The following is a 16810-nucleotide window of genomic DNA, read 5'->3' as shown; positions in this document are numbered from 1 at the left end:
CCAATGCACGGCCCGCTTCTGCAAGAAAAGCCCACCTTCTGGTGTGGTCTTGGCGTATGGGAGAAGGACCTTTTTCGGGATCTCGTCTTCTCCCTTTGCCTTCCGCGGTCGCTACTGCTGTGTGCTTTTCTCAAGTGCCGCGGGGTCGTGCGAGGGCGCGTTCTCGTGCAGGGCGCGTTCTTTGGCGCGGCGCGTAGGGGTAGCTATCCTGGGTCCTCTTTCCCAGCACGTAGGCTGCGCACTGAGTCGTGCGTTCAGACATTCGTTTTTGCGACACTGCCAGGGAGGCGGTCCTGCTGTCTTAGTGCGTTTGTTTACATTCTCATCAACACAACCGGGAATGTGATGGAGATCTGAACAAGTGTTATGAGGCCTGCGCTGTGGATGACGGTGAGGTCTCCAGGCGTGGGGTTGGGATCAGCTTCAGGATGAAGGTGGGACTTAGGCGGGCTCGGAAAGCTTAGGAGGTGTGTGGGTAAGTGAGCTGGGAGCTACGTAGTCACTTTCTGAGCTGCCGTCTGATGCAAAAATCGGTGATGGAGGTATGGCGCCCAAGGGGAGGTGGGAATCAGCCTGTGACAGGCCATGATGCACATCCCTGTCTACCACATCCTCTTCCTCTCCTCTCCCTCCAGCAGTGTTTAGGAGCCTGATGATGCAACTCTAGCTCTTACTGCTTAGCGGAATCCTGGGGCACAGGAAAACCACCATCTGGCTGAGGTGGGGAAAGGGTCATGCTCTCAATATTAAATAAAAATGCTCTCACCCCCTCCCCCCGCAAAAGAGGACAACTCAAAGTTTCATCAGTTATTTTAGCTGGTCCCAAGTCCAAATCTGTAGGCGATGATGCACATTGTTCCTCTAAGTTGTATCATCATTCTGTCTCAGAGTTATAAGGTGTGGACTAAATTTTAAAGTTAGCCCTCGCTGATATACTTTAAATGAAGTAATAAAAGAAAAGGGTGATCTCTAGAAACTATATATGATACAGCAAGAAAGGAAATACCAGTAGAAGCCACAATCCTCATTTTTGCAACTGGTAATGAACCTGCATTGGCATTTATGATTTTCCTTCTCCACTACCCATTCCAGGTTCCACTTACGATTAAGCTGGCCAGGATACTTTACCTGGTGGGGCTTACCAAAATCTTCATTCTCGAAGCATCTGTCTTGGGCCCGCCAGTATGTAGCTTAGGACTTTTTCATGAATTTGTATATGTGTCAGGAGTGGGGAGGTGCCCTAGGAGACCTCCTGGGTTCTAGTCATACTCCACTATTCCCTTAATAGGCAGGACCAGTCACCAGCCAACACTGTAACCTCCAGTGGCATTAGGAGACCCCATCCATCTCAGTTGTCAGTGAGTAGGAACCACTATTATAGACTCTGGTGAAAGTACTTCTCCAAAGTGTCTAACCAAGCTGATGTGAGGGAAAGGGGAGAATTCATTTTGAAGAATAATAATCAGGTATACTTTGAGGTGCCATACCCACTTTCACCAGCTGGTTCACTGACAGCTGCATTTTGCTGTGCAAGAAATTGGTCCTTGGTTCAGAGTGTACACCAAGACAATACTACAAACTCTCAGAGTACTGTCTCCCAGATGGCATTTGAACTAGTTTTTCAAAAATTACATTTTTAAATTGTTAAAGTGATATATCCACATATCCTTTTATAAAAAATCATGTCGTACTAAGAGACTCACAACTCAAAGGATTCTACAGTCCATTCAGCCCTCTTAGTGTCCTTTATTAGAATATTTTTCTTCCAATTTTGTAGCTTTCTTCTGTTATTTTTATATATTTTAAATGATGTTATTGATTTATGAATCAGAGACCTGAGCTGTTGACTTGTATTATGTTAGCTGAGGATTTAGCCCTATTATAGCCTCATTCCCATTTTCTCTCGTCTACCTGATATTTGCTATATCACAGTTTTCATAATTTAAGTAAAAGTCATTATGACTTTGTGAATATTGTTTACTGCTGAGCCAAGTTCTATAATATGGTTATGTTTCCTTTCTCTTACAACTTTTTGTTTTTCTGAAGCTAATGATGTTTTCATAGATTTCATTGTTTTTATGCTTATTTTTCCATTAAATGTGTCATATTTCTCCCAGTAGTTTGTTTTAAAATGCTCACACTAATATGTTCTACTATTTCCCTCCCCCCCCAAGAGATTTCCTTCCTTCCTTCCTTCCTTCCTTCCTTCCTTCCTTCCTTCCTTCCTTCCTTCCTTCCTTCCTTCCAACATCTTACTCCAACCTTGACCTGCCCTCTTAGGCATCCCACTAAGATCATCTACCCTCAGTAGAAACATTTGTTATTTCTGGGTCAGGAAGATTTAGACTTTTTGAAGTAAACAGAAAACAGCAACTGACATCCATCTAAAGCAACTATAATAACAAAACGGTGAAACCATTTTTTGCTAATGAAATACAACCAAAAAGCAGAGAAAAACTGTAACACAACACTCTTGACATGAGTTAAATATCCCTTAGCAAGCAATGGCAGATGTAAAGAATCTAAAAAATCAGATATTTAAAAGCTCGAAATAGAAATGGACACAAAATGAAAAGCTATAAAATGAGGATCCACTGAATTCAGGAAGGAAATAGAAGAAAAAAATAATCTTAAGATGTGAAAACTAAATTACATGGTATCCAAGGGAAAATGGGTTAGGCTAAGAATTCAGTACGAGACATTGGAAAAAATTTTAAACAATAAACAAATAAATTAGGAAAAGAAATAAAAATAATCAGAAAGTGAGAGATACAGAATATAGACAAAGAACAGCCAATGTATCATCAGAGTCACCAAAGGAGAAAACAGTAAAACAAAGCTATAACATAAGAAAATAAGACATGAAATTTTGAAAGTGCCAAAGGTCTCTGGAGAAAAAAATGAACTCAGTATCATTAGCCTAATGGAAATGCAAATCAAAACAGCAATGATATATTAGTTTACCTCTATTAAGTTATTTTTAATTTAAAAAAAGGTAATAACAAGTGTTGGTGACAGTGTGGAGAAATTGGAATCCTCATACTTTGCTGTAGGAATGTGTGGTGCAGGCATTTTGAAAAACAGCCTAGCTGCCTGTATAAAAGGTTAGATATCGAGTTGCCATGTGGGCCAGCAATTACAAACACTTGTAACATAAGTGTTCATAGCAGCATTATTCTTAATAGCGAAACAACTCAAATTTTATCAACTGATGAATAAATAAGTAAAATGTGGTATAGTCATAAATAGAATATTATCTGGCAATAAAAATAAAAATGAAGCATACTTCATAACATGGATGAACCTTGAAAATATACTGCTAAGTGTAAGAAGTCATTTGCAAAAGACCCTGTTACATGAGTCCATTAATATGCCATGTCCACAATAGGCGAGTCTTGAGAGAGAGAGTAGAATAATTGTTGCTTAGGGCTGAGGCATCTGGGGTGAATGGGAAGTAACCACTAAGGAATTGGCAACAGATTTCTTTTTGGGGTGATAAAATGTTCTAAAGTTTCACAATTCTGTGAATAAACTAAAAACCAGGAATTGTATATTGTAAACAGGCAAATTGCACAGTAGGTGAATTATTTCTTAATAAAGCTTTAAAAAAAAATGGATACAGGAGTCAGCTTGAAAGTTTCTTACTAGCCAAATTTGGGACAATTTGCATGTCGAATAATGTTAATTGATTATAATGTAATAATTTTTAAAACAGGGCATCATCATCATTGTCACATGAACAAAACATAAGAAAAAGGGGGGAACAAGGAAAAGTTGATCTTAACAGAGCGATAAATGTAGAAGGAATGATAGATGAGACAATCACCACTTGCAGCCCCAAGTGTAACAATGAACCGAGTCATGGATTATTAGCGGATGCTAAAACTGCTGAGCAAAGGGTCGCTGGGGAGAAGGATTTCACATAAACGCCAAGGATTGTCCCACAGATTAATACTTACTGACTGTAAGAGGAAGGTTATGCATTTATAAAGAAGAAATCGAGCAGTTACCACAATAACCAAGTGATCAAACATCACTAATAATGGGATTAGTGCTCCCAAAGTAGTATTCTTTCCAAAAATGTTTAACCTAACTTCCTGTTTACGGGAAATACAGTAGACACGGAGACAAGATAAACAAAACCATAAGGAAATAATCCTCTCCAGAATATGGGGCATTCTACAAAACAGTTGGCCTGGACTCTCCAAAAAATCCATGGAATGGAAAAAACAGAAGAAAGATAGTATTGGGAAGAATTATTCTATATTAAAAGAGACTAAATAGATAAAACAATCAAAAATAATATGGGATACTGGAGCAGAAAATTAAAAAGAGCTATGAAAGATATTTTTGGAATAATTGGGAAAGTTGAGTTTGGGCTGATACTAGGTAATATTACAGCGGTATTGTTAAATAGTGCAATAATAACTGGTCATGTAGGGAAGTGTCAATATTCTTAGGAGAGGAATGCTGAGGTAATTAGAGTTGAATGTCTTGATGTCTGTAACTTGTTTTTGGTTGATCAAAAAAAGAATGGATACAAAGAGATAAGATACTATATACAGATATCTTCATATATATATGTATATATATGTATATATATACACACACATACATATACATATATCTCCATATCTATGTAAAGGCGAGTAGAGCAAATCAAATAAGGTAAAATGTTATTGATCAATGGATCCGTGGTTGGCACTAAGATGGTCCTCACTGAAGCATAAACAGGTGGAGTGAACAGGTGTTGCAGATTGTATGTTGTCCAGACCCTGTCAGCATCTGTGTGCTGCCCACAGATTTCCTGTCTAACCTGCAGTTTTTATGACATTGCCCAATCATTGTGCTTCTCAGTTTGGATAATCTTTTGTCATATTCATGTGGGATTTATCCCCACATTGCCTCCTTCCTCCCCCTCAGGCAGGTAGCAGGCTCTTGTTTCCTTTGTGGGAGGAGGTGTGTGGCCAGCTGAAAAAGGAAGATGCCTGCAAAACACTTTTCCTTCCTGGTTTTGTTTTCAAGTCTACCTCCCTGAGGTGATTTGATGTAGAGGGAGGAAGGAGGTGGCCCTAGGCAGTGGTGGTTTTCCCCAGGCTGAAAGATGTCCTCAGGCTGGGGGAGGGCTCCAGGCTCCTTCAAGCCCTGGAACCTGGGACCTGTGCTCTGCCACCTGACAACTCCACTCCCACCCTTGGAAATGGCCAGACCTCAAAAAGGAATGGCGAGGGGTTCCCAGCCTCAACAAAGAGACATATGTCCCAAGGGTGAGCATGTAAGCTAGTGGCCTATTGGAACTGAGAGAATCATAAACTGAGACACTGGAGGCCTTGGCAGTGACCAGGGATGACCCAAAACTTCAGGGTCTTCCAAGGACCTCCCATGGACAGCCTGAAGCAGAATTTCTTGTTGGTTTCGAATTGAAATTAACTTGATTTAAAAGATTTATTTTTAGAGAGAGGGGAAGGGAGGGAGAGAAACATTGATGTGTGAAAAGAAACATCAATCAATCGGTTGCCTTTCAAGAGCCCCCAACAGGGAACCTGTCCTGCAACGCAGGCATGTGCCCTGACAGGGAATTGAACTGGTCACCTTTTGGTTTGCAGGCTGGCACTCAATCCACTGAGCCACACCAGCTGGGGCAAAATTAACTTGATTTAAATAATTAATTCCACAGTGGAGTTTTAAAAAAAGTTGTAGGGGATGAATATGTGACATCAATATCACTGTCCTGACCATCTTTGTGTACTTAGTCTTTTCTGTACTCTATACACAATTTTTTTGAAGGTAGGTTAACTGAGGTAAAAATGAAGTAAAATTACTGATTGAAAGGATATAGACATTATTAAGGCTCTTGATATATATGGCCTAAATCTCCTCCTCTGGATGGGTTGTACCTTTTCAGATGTGGATTTTAAAACTAGGACTACTCTTCAGTGGGGTCCGTTGTGGGGCAGATTAGAAACCTGTTAGAAGGCTATTGCTGTAGTTCATATAAGATATGAGGAAAGGCCAGAGAGAGCCAGTCATCTGCCCAGGGCCAAGCAAGGGAGAGAGAAAGGAGAAAATTCCAGTGTCATTTGGGAAGTAGCATCGATAAACCATCTCCCCATGTGGGTGAAGAAGAGAGAGCCATCAATCAAGAACAGCCTACTGATTTCCAGTTTCAAAACCTGAGTAGATGAGAATTCTATCAACCAAGAGACAGAGTGTTTTGGTGGCATTTGTTACCACAGGTAGTTAGCTAGTTATTTGAAAAGAAAGGAAGGAGAGGGAATCATATATTAATGAGCGTAATGGACCTGGGAACATAAGCCTGCTTGCTTCCCCAGGAAGCTGTAGCATTCACAAACCCACTCACACACTCCAGGGCACTGCCACAGAGAGGACATAAACCCTGGAGTGGACAGAAACTCTCCCCAGGAGCACTGCCAGCCCTCTGGTTCCAGGTCATTGGGGGGAACAGGGGGAGGCAAACACATCTGCAAGAGAAGTGGTACCAGAGGAAGTTCTTGACCATAGAGGCTGTGGAGGGGCCCCACCCACAGAACCCCCCACCCACCATGGATGAGAATAAATCTACCAAGGTTTGATCTGCTTTGAGAGGAAAGGCAGCCAATCTCTCAAAGGAGAAGGGCCTTGAGCCTGTTCCTCAATGGACTTTTATTGGGTTTAATTTGCATAGGAATACAGAGCATATACATTAAGCTCATCAATCATTGTCAGGCAGTAATGATCAAATAATAGATAACATTCAAAGAACTATGAGGGCTTATTCTGAGTCAGGGTCCGATAGCCAGCCAAAGGGCTATAAAACTTTGCGGAAACAAACTCATTTTATGCTTGGACCCTTATTTAAATTGAGGGCATTCTTATCAAAGCAGGTTTCACAGGATTTATGTATTCTTTCGTAGGCCTGATTGCCCCAGAAATCCACCCTTTCCAGCACAGGGCCATACTCACCTGCGGTATTGTTTTGGGCTTAAGTCAGGTGGGGGAAGTAAGGCAGCCAAGAGATTAGGAGATTTCTCACAGACAGAGGACCCAGGCTATGTCAAAGCCAAGGGGTGAGGTTTCATCACCCTCTTTTTCTATAGTCTCCCAAGTCCTTCCCTGATGGCCCCATTGTGACCCTGCCTGTCTTAGGTTGTCCCTCCCTTGAGGAATCTTACCTGTCATTGGCTAACCAGTCATCTGCTTGGGGCCAAGCAGGGTGAAGTAAAGGGGACAGAGGTGGTGCCCCTGCCGGGAAAATAAGCTTTATCTCCTTAGTGGCTTATGGTCCCAAGGCCTTTTTACTCAGCCTTAGCCATGGAGGGTTACAGCTTCTGAAACTAGGCAGGGCGGTTCCCAACAAGAGGCTTGTCAGTCTAACATGGGGAAGGGATCAGTCGGCTAGGGGTGGACCCATCAGAAGCCCATGAAAGCTTGGGAAGATGACTGGTTATTTTGAAAAATCTCCTGGCCCTTCCTAAGCCCAAAGTAATACAATCCAAGGAAACGAAGAAGAGCTGCTCTGTGACCTGCACTTGCCCTGTACGCTCACACATTCTCTATACCCATGTTGTTAGGGTGCTCGGTGACTCGGGCTGTGAAAGATTTCCCAAAGAGAAGGAAGTGCAGACAGTAAAAGCTTTTATTTTTACTTTCCCAAGGGAGGAAAAGGACTAGGTGTGCACCAGCCCCAGCCCTGAGGGGTGGGGCTTCGAGTTCTTATCGGGTAATGGGGTGGTTGTAGAGCAAGATGTTTCAGTTGGGCTGCAACTTGTTTATCTTTGGGTGCAGGGCCTGGTCGGTAGTTGTGCTCTGGTGTGTGTCCTGTTTCATAAGTCCCAGAGCCCCTGTGCCTTCAGGGAGCTTCCAGTAATTTGCTAGTGCTGAGGATAAAGCTCATAAAATGATTAGGGTCTGTCATTCTTTATGGGGTCCAGCCAGTTCTGGGAAAGAGGGTCTGAGAAAGTGGCTTTGTCCTATTACACGTGGCCCTGGCAGCTACGCAGCCCATGGCCAGCAGGACTCTGAATTCAGACCGAGGGTGGGAGCCTGAATCCTGTAGCATAGCAGTGCGGCCAGGAGCACAGGCTAAGCTCGCTGAATGGTGAGAAAGGCTGGACAGGACTGGGCTTTAGTATGAAACAGAAGCTCTGAATGCTGGCCTTTGTTTTGGCCTTGCAGAAGACGAGACTGGACTCTTCACAGTGGGACAAAGACGCACCCAGGACAGCCCTTTGTGTTCAACTTCAATAAACCCACCACAAGACCACACCTCCCATGCGGTTCCTGGAATGCCTTCGTTGGGGCACTGTGGAAGAGCCCAACTTCCACCAGCAACAGCGTGAGCCTGTGTTGTGGGCCTAGTTGACCTACTTTAAATCCTGGCTTCCCCAGTGATTAGCTGTGTGGCCTTGGGCAAGTCATTGAAACTCTGAGCTCACTTGCTTAGACTTCCTCTTTTGTGAAATGGCCATAGTAATTTGTCAGTCTTCTAGGTTACTGTGAGGATTGAATGTGAAAATGTTTTTAAAATACGTGGCTTATGGCTTTGAAGAAACTAAAGAAAACCAATAATATTTATAGAATAAGATGTAGAGACTTAAAGGATAAAGTGTGCACATGATTTCAGATCAGTTGTCTTTAAGATGTTGGTATGAGATGCCATGCAGTAGACTTCATCTTTGTGTACTTCTCTTTAAGAGACCTAAAGGCAGGGATTCCCAACCTCTGGGCTGCGGACCAGTGCAGGTCTGGGCCTGTTAGGAACTGGGCCACTCAGCAGAAGGTGAGCTTGAATGTAATACGCTTGGATCATCCCGAAACCAGCCCCCAACCCCAGTCCATGGAAAGATTGTCTTCCACAAAACTGGTCCCTGGTGCCAAAAAAGGTTGGGGACCGCTGCCTAGAGGTACGAGAAGGACTAGGAAAGAGAGGTGCTGTCCTTGGGAGTAAACCAGGGGGCAGTGCTGCAATTCTCAAGTGTGACCACAAAATGGAGTCCATTGTGTTGCAAAGAGCTTCTTAAACTTGACTGAGTCGGGGTGGCAGCACAGTATCGATCTGCAGAACATGCAGGGGCAGCTCTTCTGGGCTGGACTGTGCCTTCCGGCAGCTCCCTGACTTGTGCCCAGCAGGGGCTGCAGCGTGTGGGAGGGCATCCGTTTCTCCCTCCCACCGTGGGGTTTTAGGTTTTGACCTGGTCAGGGGAGCTTTCCTTCCAGGACGGCCACTGATGTGTCTGACCAGGTGCAGAGCCCACTGCACACTGGGTCTCCTGAGAGCTAGAAGTACTTTTCTGTTTCTGAAAGTGAACTTTAAAAGAAGGGAACACTTAACAGAATCCAAGCGATTTCTTGGGGTTGTATTACAAAACCTCTTCCCCAAACCCCACTTTAAAAAAATGAGGATATTGAAACAGTGGAACAGGGAAAGTCCACCCGAAGGCACGGACCTTTCCTGCAGAGATTGCTGGGGCACAGTAATCCTCCATTATCTACAGAGCATGAAGATAATGGGAATCAGACTGTTAGAAATTGAACATATGTGTCCCCCTCCCCAAATCCATATGTTGGGACCCTAACTCCCCCAATGTGGCTATATTTGGAGTAAGAAAGTAGTAAATGTCTCATGAGGTTGCAGTCTAAAAAACAGGTGAAAATAAGCATACAAGTAACTGGAATGCAAAACATTGTAAGGCCTGGGATAGACACCATTCGGGGTGTCATCCCAGCCCCCCAGCCAGTTCTTCCCCTTTCTCTAGAACCTGCCTCACCTGCCCCGGGGGAGGGGTGAGCAGCAGCTGCTGGCAGAAAGAGACTCTGCTGTGAGAAAAACAAACAAACAAACAAACAAACAAACAAAGAACAACACAATAAAGTGGAGAAAGATGGAGCACGTCAGAGGACATGCCTCTGCTTTTGTGTGCAAAGAATCCATGATCCCCAAATGACTGTGAGGATGTTAACACCTACTTTGATTTCTCACTGATTCCCAGTTATCATTGATAACATTTGTATAGTTAGTCTACACTGGATGTTTTTTCACATGCTAGAATAGCTTTTAAAAATGGGTTTCGAGTTACTTTGTGTCTATTTTAATTTTCTGCCTGCTGTGCATCACGGAAACTTCTGTGTGAATCCTTGTTTACAAACTGGACAGGGCTTCTGAGTACCCTGGGACACTGATGTCTGCTAATAAACTGGTATAAACGGTTTCTCTATCTCCATGTCTAACTAGAAATAAAGAAATAGATGGGTGATGTAGATATAAAGTGCACCCATTTCCTCTTTCTATCTGAAAAGATTACTCACTGCTTTTCAGCAGGGTGACTTTGGACAAATTACTAACCTTCGTTTCTCTTTGTAAAATGGCAGTTACAATAGTGCCAACCTCACTGGGTCGTTCTGAGGGCGAAATGGGATTAGCTGTGTGAACCACTCAGCACAGTGGCTGGCACCTCGCTAAACCAACACTCACTCCCAGTTCGCAGCTGTCCAGGTGGCAGGAACGAAGAGCATCTCTAAATGCTTCCATAGAGTGATCTCTAGTACCCACTGTGCAGTGAGAAAAGCAAGGTAGGGAAAGGAGTATAGAGTATGCAACACATTAAATATAAATATTCATTTATTTATTTTAATTAATTTATTTAATTGTTGTTCAAGTACAGTTTTTTGTCTTTTACTCCCATCCCAGCCCTCCCCCCAGTGCTCCCCACCTCCCTCCCAATTCTGCCCCCTTAGTTTTTGTCCATGTGTCCTTTATATCCTGTCAAATATAAATATTTACGATGAGGACCGGGATAGAAGCCACGCTTCTTTGAACATGACTTCGTTTGTAGATTTGACCATGGAAATAATTTACATAATTATAAAGTAACATTCAAAAGTGTTGAAGCCATTCCTAAACATAAACAAAACAAAACAAACAAACCAGCTTTGAGGACAACGACCCAGAGAAGGAGCTCTCGTGAGTGACCGTAAAACACAGTCATTTCAGTATACATCCCTGGCAGATAGATATGCCCCGAGGACAAAGGGAACTGCCGAAATACAAGTATTACACTCTGTAAAATAGCCATAGTTCTGCTAGCAGAAGCACTATTCTGAGATTGTTGTGTGTTTGCTGTGGTATGTGACACTGTGATTCTGTCATTCCCAGAGTAAATGAGAGCCAGACTCTCAGTGTGGGAGAAAGGAGACATGGAAATGAAAGAGGTCCAGAAAAATCTCCCTAGAACTGATTTGGAATGAGGGCTCTCAGTATGAATTCAGAATGTATTTCCCGGCTCTGTCTGTGGAAGAGACATAGAAATAATGACCAACCGGTAGCAGTGAGCACTCCTAGCTTCCAGCTTGTGGTCTCACATGCTAAAACATACCCACGGGACACTAACTTATGGAGGTGACTGAGTGATGACAGGAAGAGGTCATGCCACAGAAAGAAGACTTATTACCTACATTTCCTAAGAGAAGGAGAATGCCATGCCATGCAGGGCGGTGTGGTGAAGCACTGGGTTTTGTCAGCAGGCAGAAGGAGTGAGGAGAGAGCATGTAGCAGGGACTCTACTGTGTTTTCCGTGGGAGACGCAAGGCTGGGTAGGGCGAATAGTTTAGGATTGGATAGTCCGAATAATGTCGGTGGGCTCTAGGCTATACGGGTGGGTTCTAGTTGTCTGGTACCTGGCCCTGGGTTGATTTAGGGCAGGGGGAATATTGGCTTGGTGTGTGAGAGTTAGGTGAAGGATGTAGCTGGGAGTATGAACTCAGGATCAGGTGGTTGCATATGAAAGATGTGTTTGCAGGTGAGTTGTTTATTATTTTAGGAATTAGCTAGCTCTGGGAGGGGCAGTCTCATCCCAGTAAGCAAGGCTGCCCGAGATGTCAAAATATCATAAAATTACAACATGATTAATACACCTCAAAATACCATTTCCCACTAAGTTCTTAGAGAAGTGTTTGGCTCCAGGAAATGCATGAGATGAGCCTAGAGATCGTGTCATGTTGGAGAATAAGGAAGCTTTCAGAGGTGACTTGGGTCACACCATGAGGGCCCAGGAGCCAGTTGGAGGACCCTTGCACTGGCCAAAAATGGAGTAATTTCAGCATCAGTAAGAAGAAAAACTGCAGTAGATTAAAACATATCAATTGTATTTAAAGTTAACTCATTATTTCAAACATTGATAAAGAAAAAGAATCAAGCATTTATCCTGGTTTTCTGTAAAAACTGTACCACTGAGTAACCAAACAGTAAACGAAGGGTCTCTTCTTTGTTTAAATGCTGTATAAGGAATGATAGGCTCAGACTGTCACCATCTGATGAGCCCTAAGGTATTACAGGATCTACGTATGGAATACCAACACCTGTTGCCACAAGAGAATCAACCAGACACAAAGAGCCCCCTGCTGGAAGACTGCACCACTGCCCAGGAAGTACTTCTGCAAAGGTACGGAACCCGAATCAGAATGAGCCTCTAGTTCCAACAACCAAATTATAATAAACTCAAAGGAAAAGAGAGAGAACACATTAAATGCCTCCATAGAATTGTAATCAGCAAAATCCAGAGCGTGGGAAGCTCTCCAGACCAAGTATTCTGCTGTATCAAGCTAATTTCAATTAAAAAAAAGTTTAATGGGGCAGGGGTGCAGGATGGGGGATAGGGGGAACTAAGACATATCAGTTAATTGCCTTGTTGACTTGATATAGATCTTAACTTGAATAAATCTTTGAAAAGTTATAACTTTAAGAAACAGTTGGACATTTGAACTCTGAGTAGACAGTTCATTATATTAAAGAAATATTGCTAATTTTTTAGATATAATCATGGAATTGGGGCGATTTTTTAGAGTCCTTATCTGTTAGTATGTGCACTGAAATACTTGTGGATAAAAATCTATGCTGTCTGGGACATGCTTCAAAATAATGCAGGAGGGGAACGAGGGAGGGTATCAATGAAATGGAACTGGGCGGCGTGTGCTGAATACATAAAGGTTCTTTATGCCATTCTGTTTAGTGTATATTTAAGTTTTTCCATAACGGAACGGTTAAAAAAAAGAACGTGAAGTAGCAGCCATAAGATTTTAGCAATTATTTCCTCCACGCCCAGTGCCACTTCTCCAGCAGAGTGAGAGGACCCAAAGGAACGGTTTACCTGGGCAGTCAAGACTTGGCTTTCAAAGTCTTCCTCAGTAGAGCTTTGCAGGCACATTTACAATAATATCCTATTCATTCTTATGGAAATTACAGTCTAGATTTAATTCATCATTCAAACAACCAAACATGACTCTAATAAATTAAATGCTAATTATTTTGATTAAGCTTTTCTAAATGTCTTATATCATTCCCTGTCATAGGAAATTGAGTTACAACGTAATTTTTTTCTTTTTGCATTGTGCTCATTGTCATACAGCTTGGGAGGCAATTTAATTATCTGGTGTTATTAGCGTAATTCAAGCTCTGATTTTATTCTTTTATTCTAACTGGTGATTTTCCTGTTTGCTCCTTCTTGTTGCCGGCAGCATATCGCACCCCCACCGAATATACGTAATTGTAACGCGCTCGCTGCTTCGTATTTTACAGTCCTCATCACAGTCTGACAGCACGTCCTGGGCACAGTTAGCACTCAGTAACTGCACAGTGGATTGGATTAAACCTGGGAAGCATGGAAGGAAGCCAGAGGAAATAAAATAATTAACCTTATTAAACCATTAACCTTCATTTTAGACGCATCACTTAAGCTGCTGAGTGTAGTCTGGGAATTCATACCTGAGTTCCAAATGGTTGAGGTTGCCAGGAGTCTGGCTGCTGAATTAAGTGGGCGGTGGGGCTCTATAATATATGAAGAGGTATGTTTGCAGGTGCACGTAATTGCTGCTAATTTGTACCACAGGAAGAACAAAAGTAGCAAATTGTAAAGCAGTTCTATTTCTGCCTCTAGTACAAAGCACAGCCCTTGATTACCTTAAGTACAGCCCCTACCTTCATTGTAGATACCAGTGTACGAAAGTATTATCTGTGAAATTCCAAGGTACTTGTGGAAATTAAAACACATTTTTATAAAAGCAGAAGAAATATTTTGACTAAAACAAAGAATTAGTTAAATTGTATGGAAGGAGAAAACAACTCATAATCGTCACTCACTAAAACATTTACTCTTTTCCTATGAGATATATCTTAAGTGTACCTTTGGTAGACTCTCAATTATTTCTCACTAAATACAGTTTTGCTCAGGCAGAAAAACTGGAGTCGTCCTAGATTCCTCTTGGCATCCAGTCTCATCCACCTCATCTCGTGGCATTCAATCCATTCGTAAATCCCACCAATTACCTTTGAATTACCTTCCAAATTCGTCCGGAATCCAGCCATCTCACTATGTCTCTGTGACACCCAATTAAGGTCTCCATGCTCCCTCTCCTGAGCTTCATTTTAGCGTCTGGTCTCCTACTTCCACCACTGACTGTTTTCTATCTGCTTAGGGGGCAGGGGGGCGATCTATAGGAAGACAGGCTTATCACAGTTCTTCCCTGCGCAGCACCCTCCAGGGAATCCCACAATGCACCAGTCCTCATCACGGTCCGCTTGTCTACACGGTCTGCTTGTCTACACAGCCTGGCCCCCGCCTGCCTCTCGGAACTCATTTCCTCCACTCTGTTACTCAGCTGTTTTGCTCAAATCACATAGGTTTTCTGGCTGGTTTTTAAACATACAATAAATATTTGTTGAGTAAATGAAATACCATAGTTTCCAAATGAATGAATAAGTTGTATAATAATGAGTATAGACGTGTTGTACTAGCCCAGCTCAGGGAGATGATATTTTACCCAGTTGGTCTAAACTGGTGGTTCTCAGCCTTTACCTGGAATCAGAATCACTGGAGGGCTCGTGAAACTCGGATGGCTGGTCCCTCTCCTAGAGTTTCTGATTCAGTGGGTCTGGAATGGGCCTAAAAATTTGCATTTCTAGTAAGTTCCTAAGGATGCTAACCATGCTGATCCAGGCATATACTTTGGCCTAAATGTTCCAGCCTGGAAGGCCAGTTGAGTAGAAATTTGGCAAATTTGTCCCGTTGTTGCTATTGTTCCTTTGGATGAAGATTACCGTATTTTTCAGACTATAAGATGCATGTTTTTTTCTCTAAATTTGGGAGGAATCATGGTTGTTAATCCTGCTGTTAAGTTCTGTTTACATTTACATTGGTGAAATATTATGTATGTTATTAAATATTTTACCACATTTTTTGCTTCAAAATTTTCCCCCATTTTCCTCTTCTAAAATCCAGGTGAGTCTTATGGTCCAAAATGTGGTAAGTGCAGAATGGTGTAGAGAAACAAAACCTGGACCTCATCTTTGGACGCTTAGCCACAGGGTGGCCCCCTAGCTCCAGTAATGACTCCATTGGTCCCTAATTACAACAGCTTTTGTTATTTGGAGAGTTCCAGAATGATTTCTCTCTCTCTCTCTCCCTGCCCCTCCCCCTCCCTCCTTCTCCCTCCCTCTCTCTCTCTTTCAGTACTTTTAGCTGCAGGACCAGTGGTTTGCTGTTCACAAAAGGCTGTCGTGGGACATATAGTGCCTTTGTCAGCAATGTAAGATTCTATGCTCTTTTAGAAGTCATCACAGTCACTCCAATGGAAATGACATGGGGAAAGGAGGTTTGAAAGTCTGGCCGAGAAGGAAGGAAGTGTACTCAGGATCAACGTACACCTCCGTGTTGTCCTGGCTGGTGTGGCTTGGTGGATTGAGCCTGGCCTGAGAACCATATACACCCCTCCTCCTAACCCCTCCTCACAGGGAGGAGAAGGAGGCCTTCTATTCAGGTGCCAGCTGCCCTTCCCCTGCCCTCTTCATCTCATGCCCAGGCAGACAAGGTGATGGAGGGCCTACCGTGGTTAAGGGTGGGAGCAAGGACTGTGGGCTTTTGTGGGCCCACACAACTGCCTTGCTGTGCATGGTGTTGGTACCCGATGAGGAGCCGGGCTGTGCTGATGGGCCAGCAGCGTGAGTGCTGAGTAATTGGGGGGATGGGTGGCAATATGTGTGGACTTTATGTATGGCTCTTCCCCCTTCTCCCCTGCACACCTGTTCTCTGGCTTCTCTTTGTCGAGTGAAACATCATTGTATATATTAGTGGAGTCTGGAAAACACATCCAAGTGAGAATATGCAGAAGTTAAATATTAGGCAAACAAGGCTATGAAATTCCTAATGACACTTTGTCCATTAAACACATTTTTCAGTAATTGAGTTTTAGCCCTGGCTGCTGTAGCTCAGTGGATTGAGGATAGGACTGTGAAACAAAGGGTCACTGGTTTGATTCCCAGTCAGGGCACTTGCCTGGGTTGCAGGCCAGGTCCCCAGTAGGGGACACATGAGAGGCAACCACACACTGATGTTTCTCTTCTTCTCTTTCTCCCTCACTTCCATTTTCTCTAAAAATAAATAAAAAAAATCTTTACAAAAAATAAAAAAAGAAATCTGTATCTTTAAAAAAATAAATAATAAGAGTTTTAGCAGCTTAAGCCTGTTCCTTACGTGTGAACAGGCAGTTGTTCTTTCTTCCCAGTACGGGTCTCTGAGGTAATGGGTTGATTGCTTTGGGTACTACTGACAATCTAACCTTTGTTTCAGTTTTATTTAATTTATGAGACCTAGGCTTCTTATCACAAATATCATTATTTTCACTTCTCTGTTTTCCTCTCACTTGAGAGGAAAAAAACAGAACAAGGGCAAGGGCAATAAAATACTCAAGTAGCTATAAAACAGATATTGCTGAACCAACATGCGGACACCGCAGGGAAGGTCTGTGGGCAGGAGCACAGCAT

The 16810-nt window shown here is 42.9% G+C and overlaps 1 long non-coding RNA gene across 1 annotated transcript; it reads left to right on the top strand.

Annotated features, from left to right (window-relative positions):
- Positions 1-146: 146 nt before the first annotated feature.
- On the top strand, positions 147-15558 carry LOC128627104 (uncharacterized). Its single transcript, XR_008391228.1, has 3 exons — positions 147-390; positions 12281-12437; positions 15501-15558. It is a non-coding gene; the product is annotated as an uncharacterized LOC128627104 (long non-coding RNA).
- The last annotated feature ends 1252 nt before the right edge of the window (positions 15559-16810 follow it).

This window comes from Artibeus jamaicensis, unplaced genomic scaffold (assembly GCF_021234435.1).
Source record: "Artibeus jamaicensis isolate MK-2021 breed Jamaican fruit bat unplaced genomic scaffold, CSHL_Jam_final contig_3175, whole genome shotgun sequence".
Lineage (NCBI taxonomy): Eukaryota > Metazoa > Chordata > Mammalia > Chiroptera > Phyllostomidae > Artibeus > Artibeus jamaicensis.
This window is presented reverse-complemented; position numbering and strand designations above follow the sequence as displayed.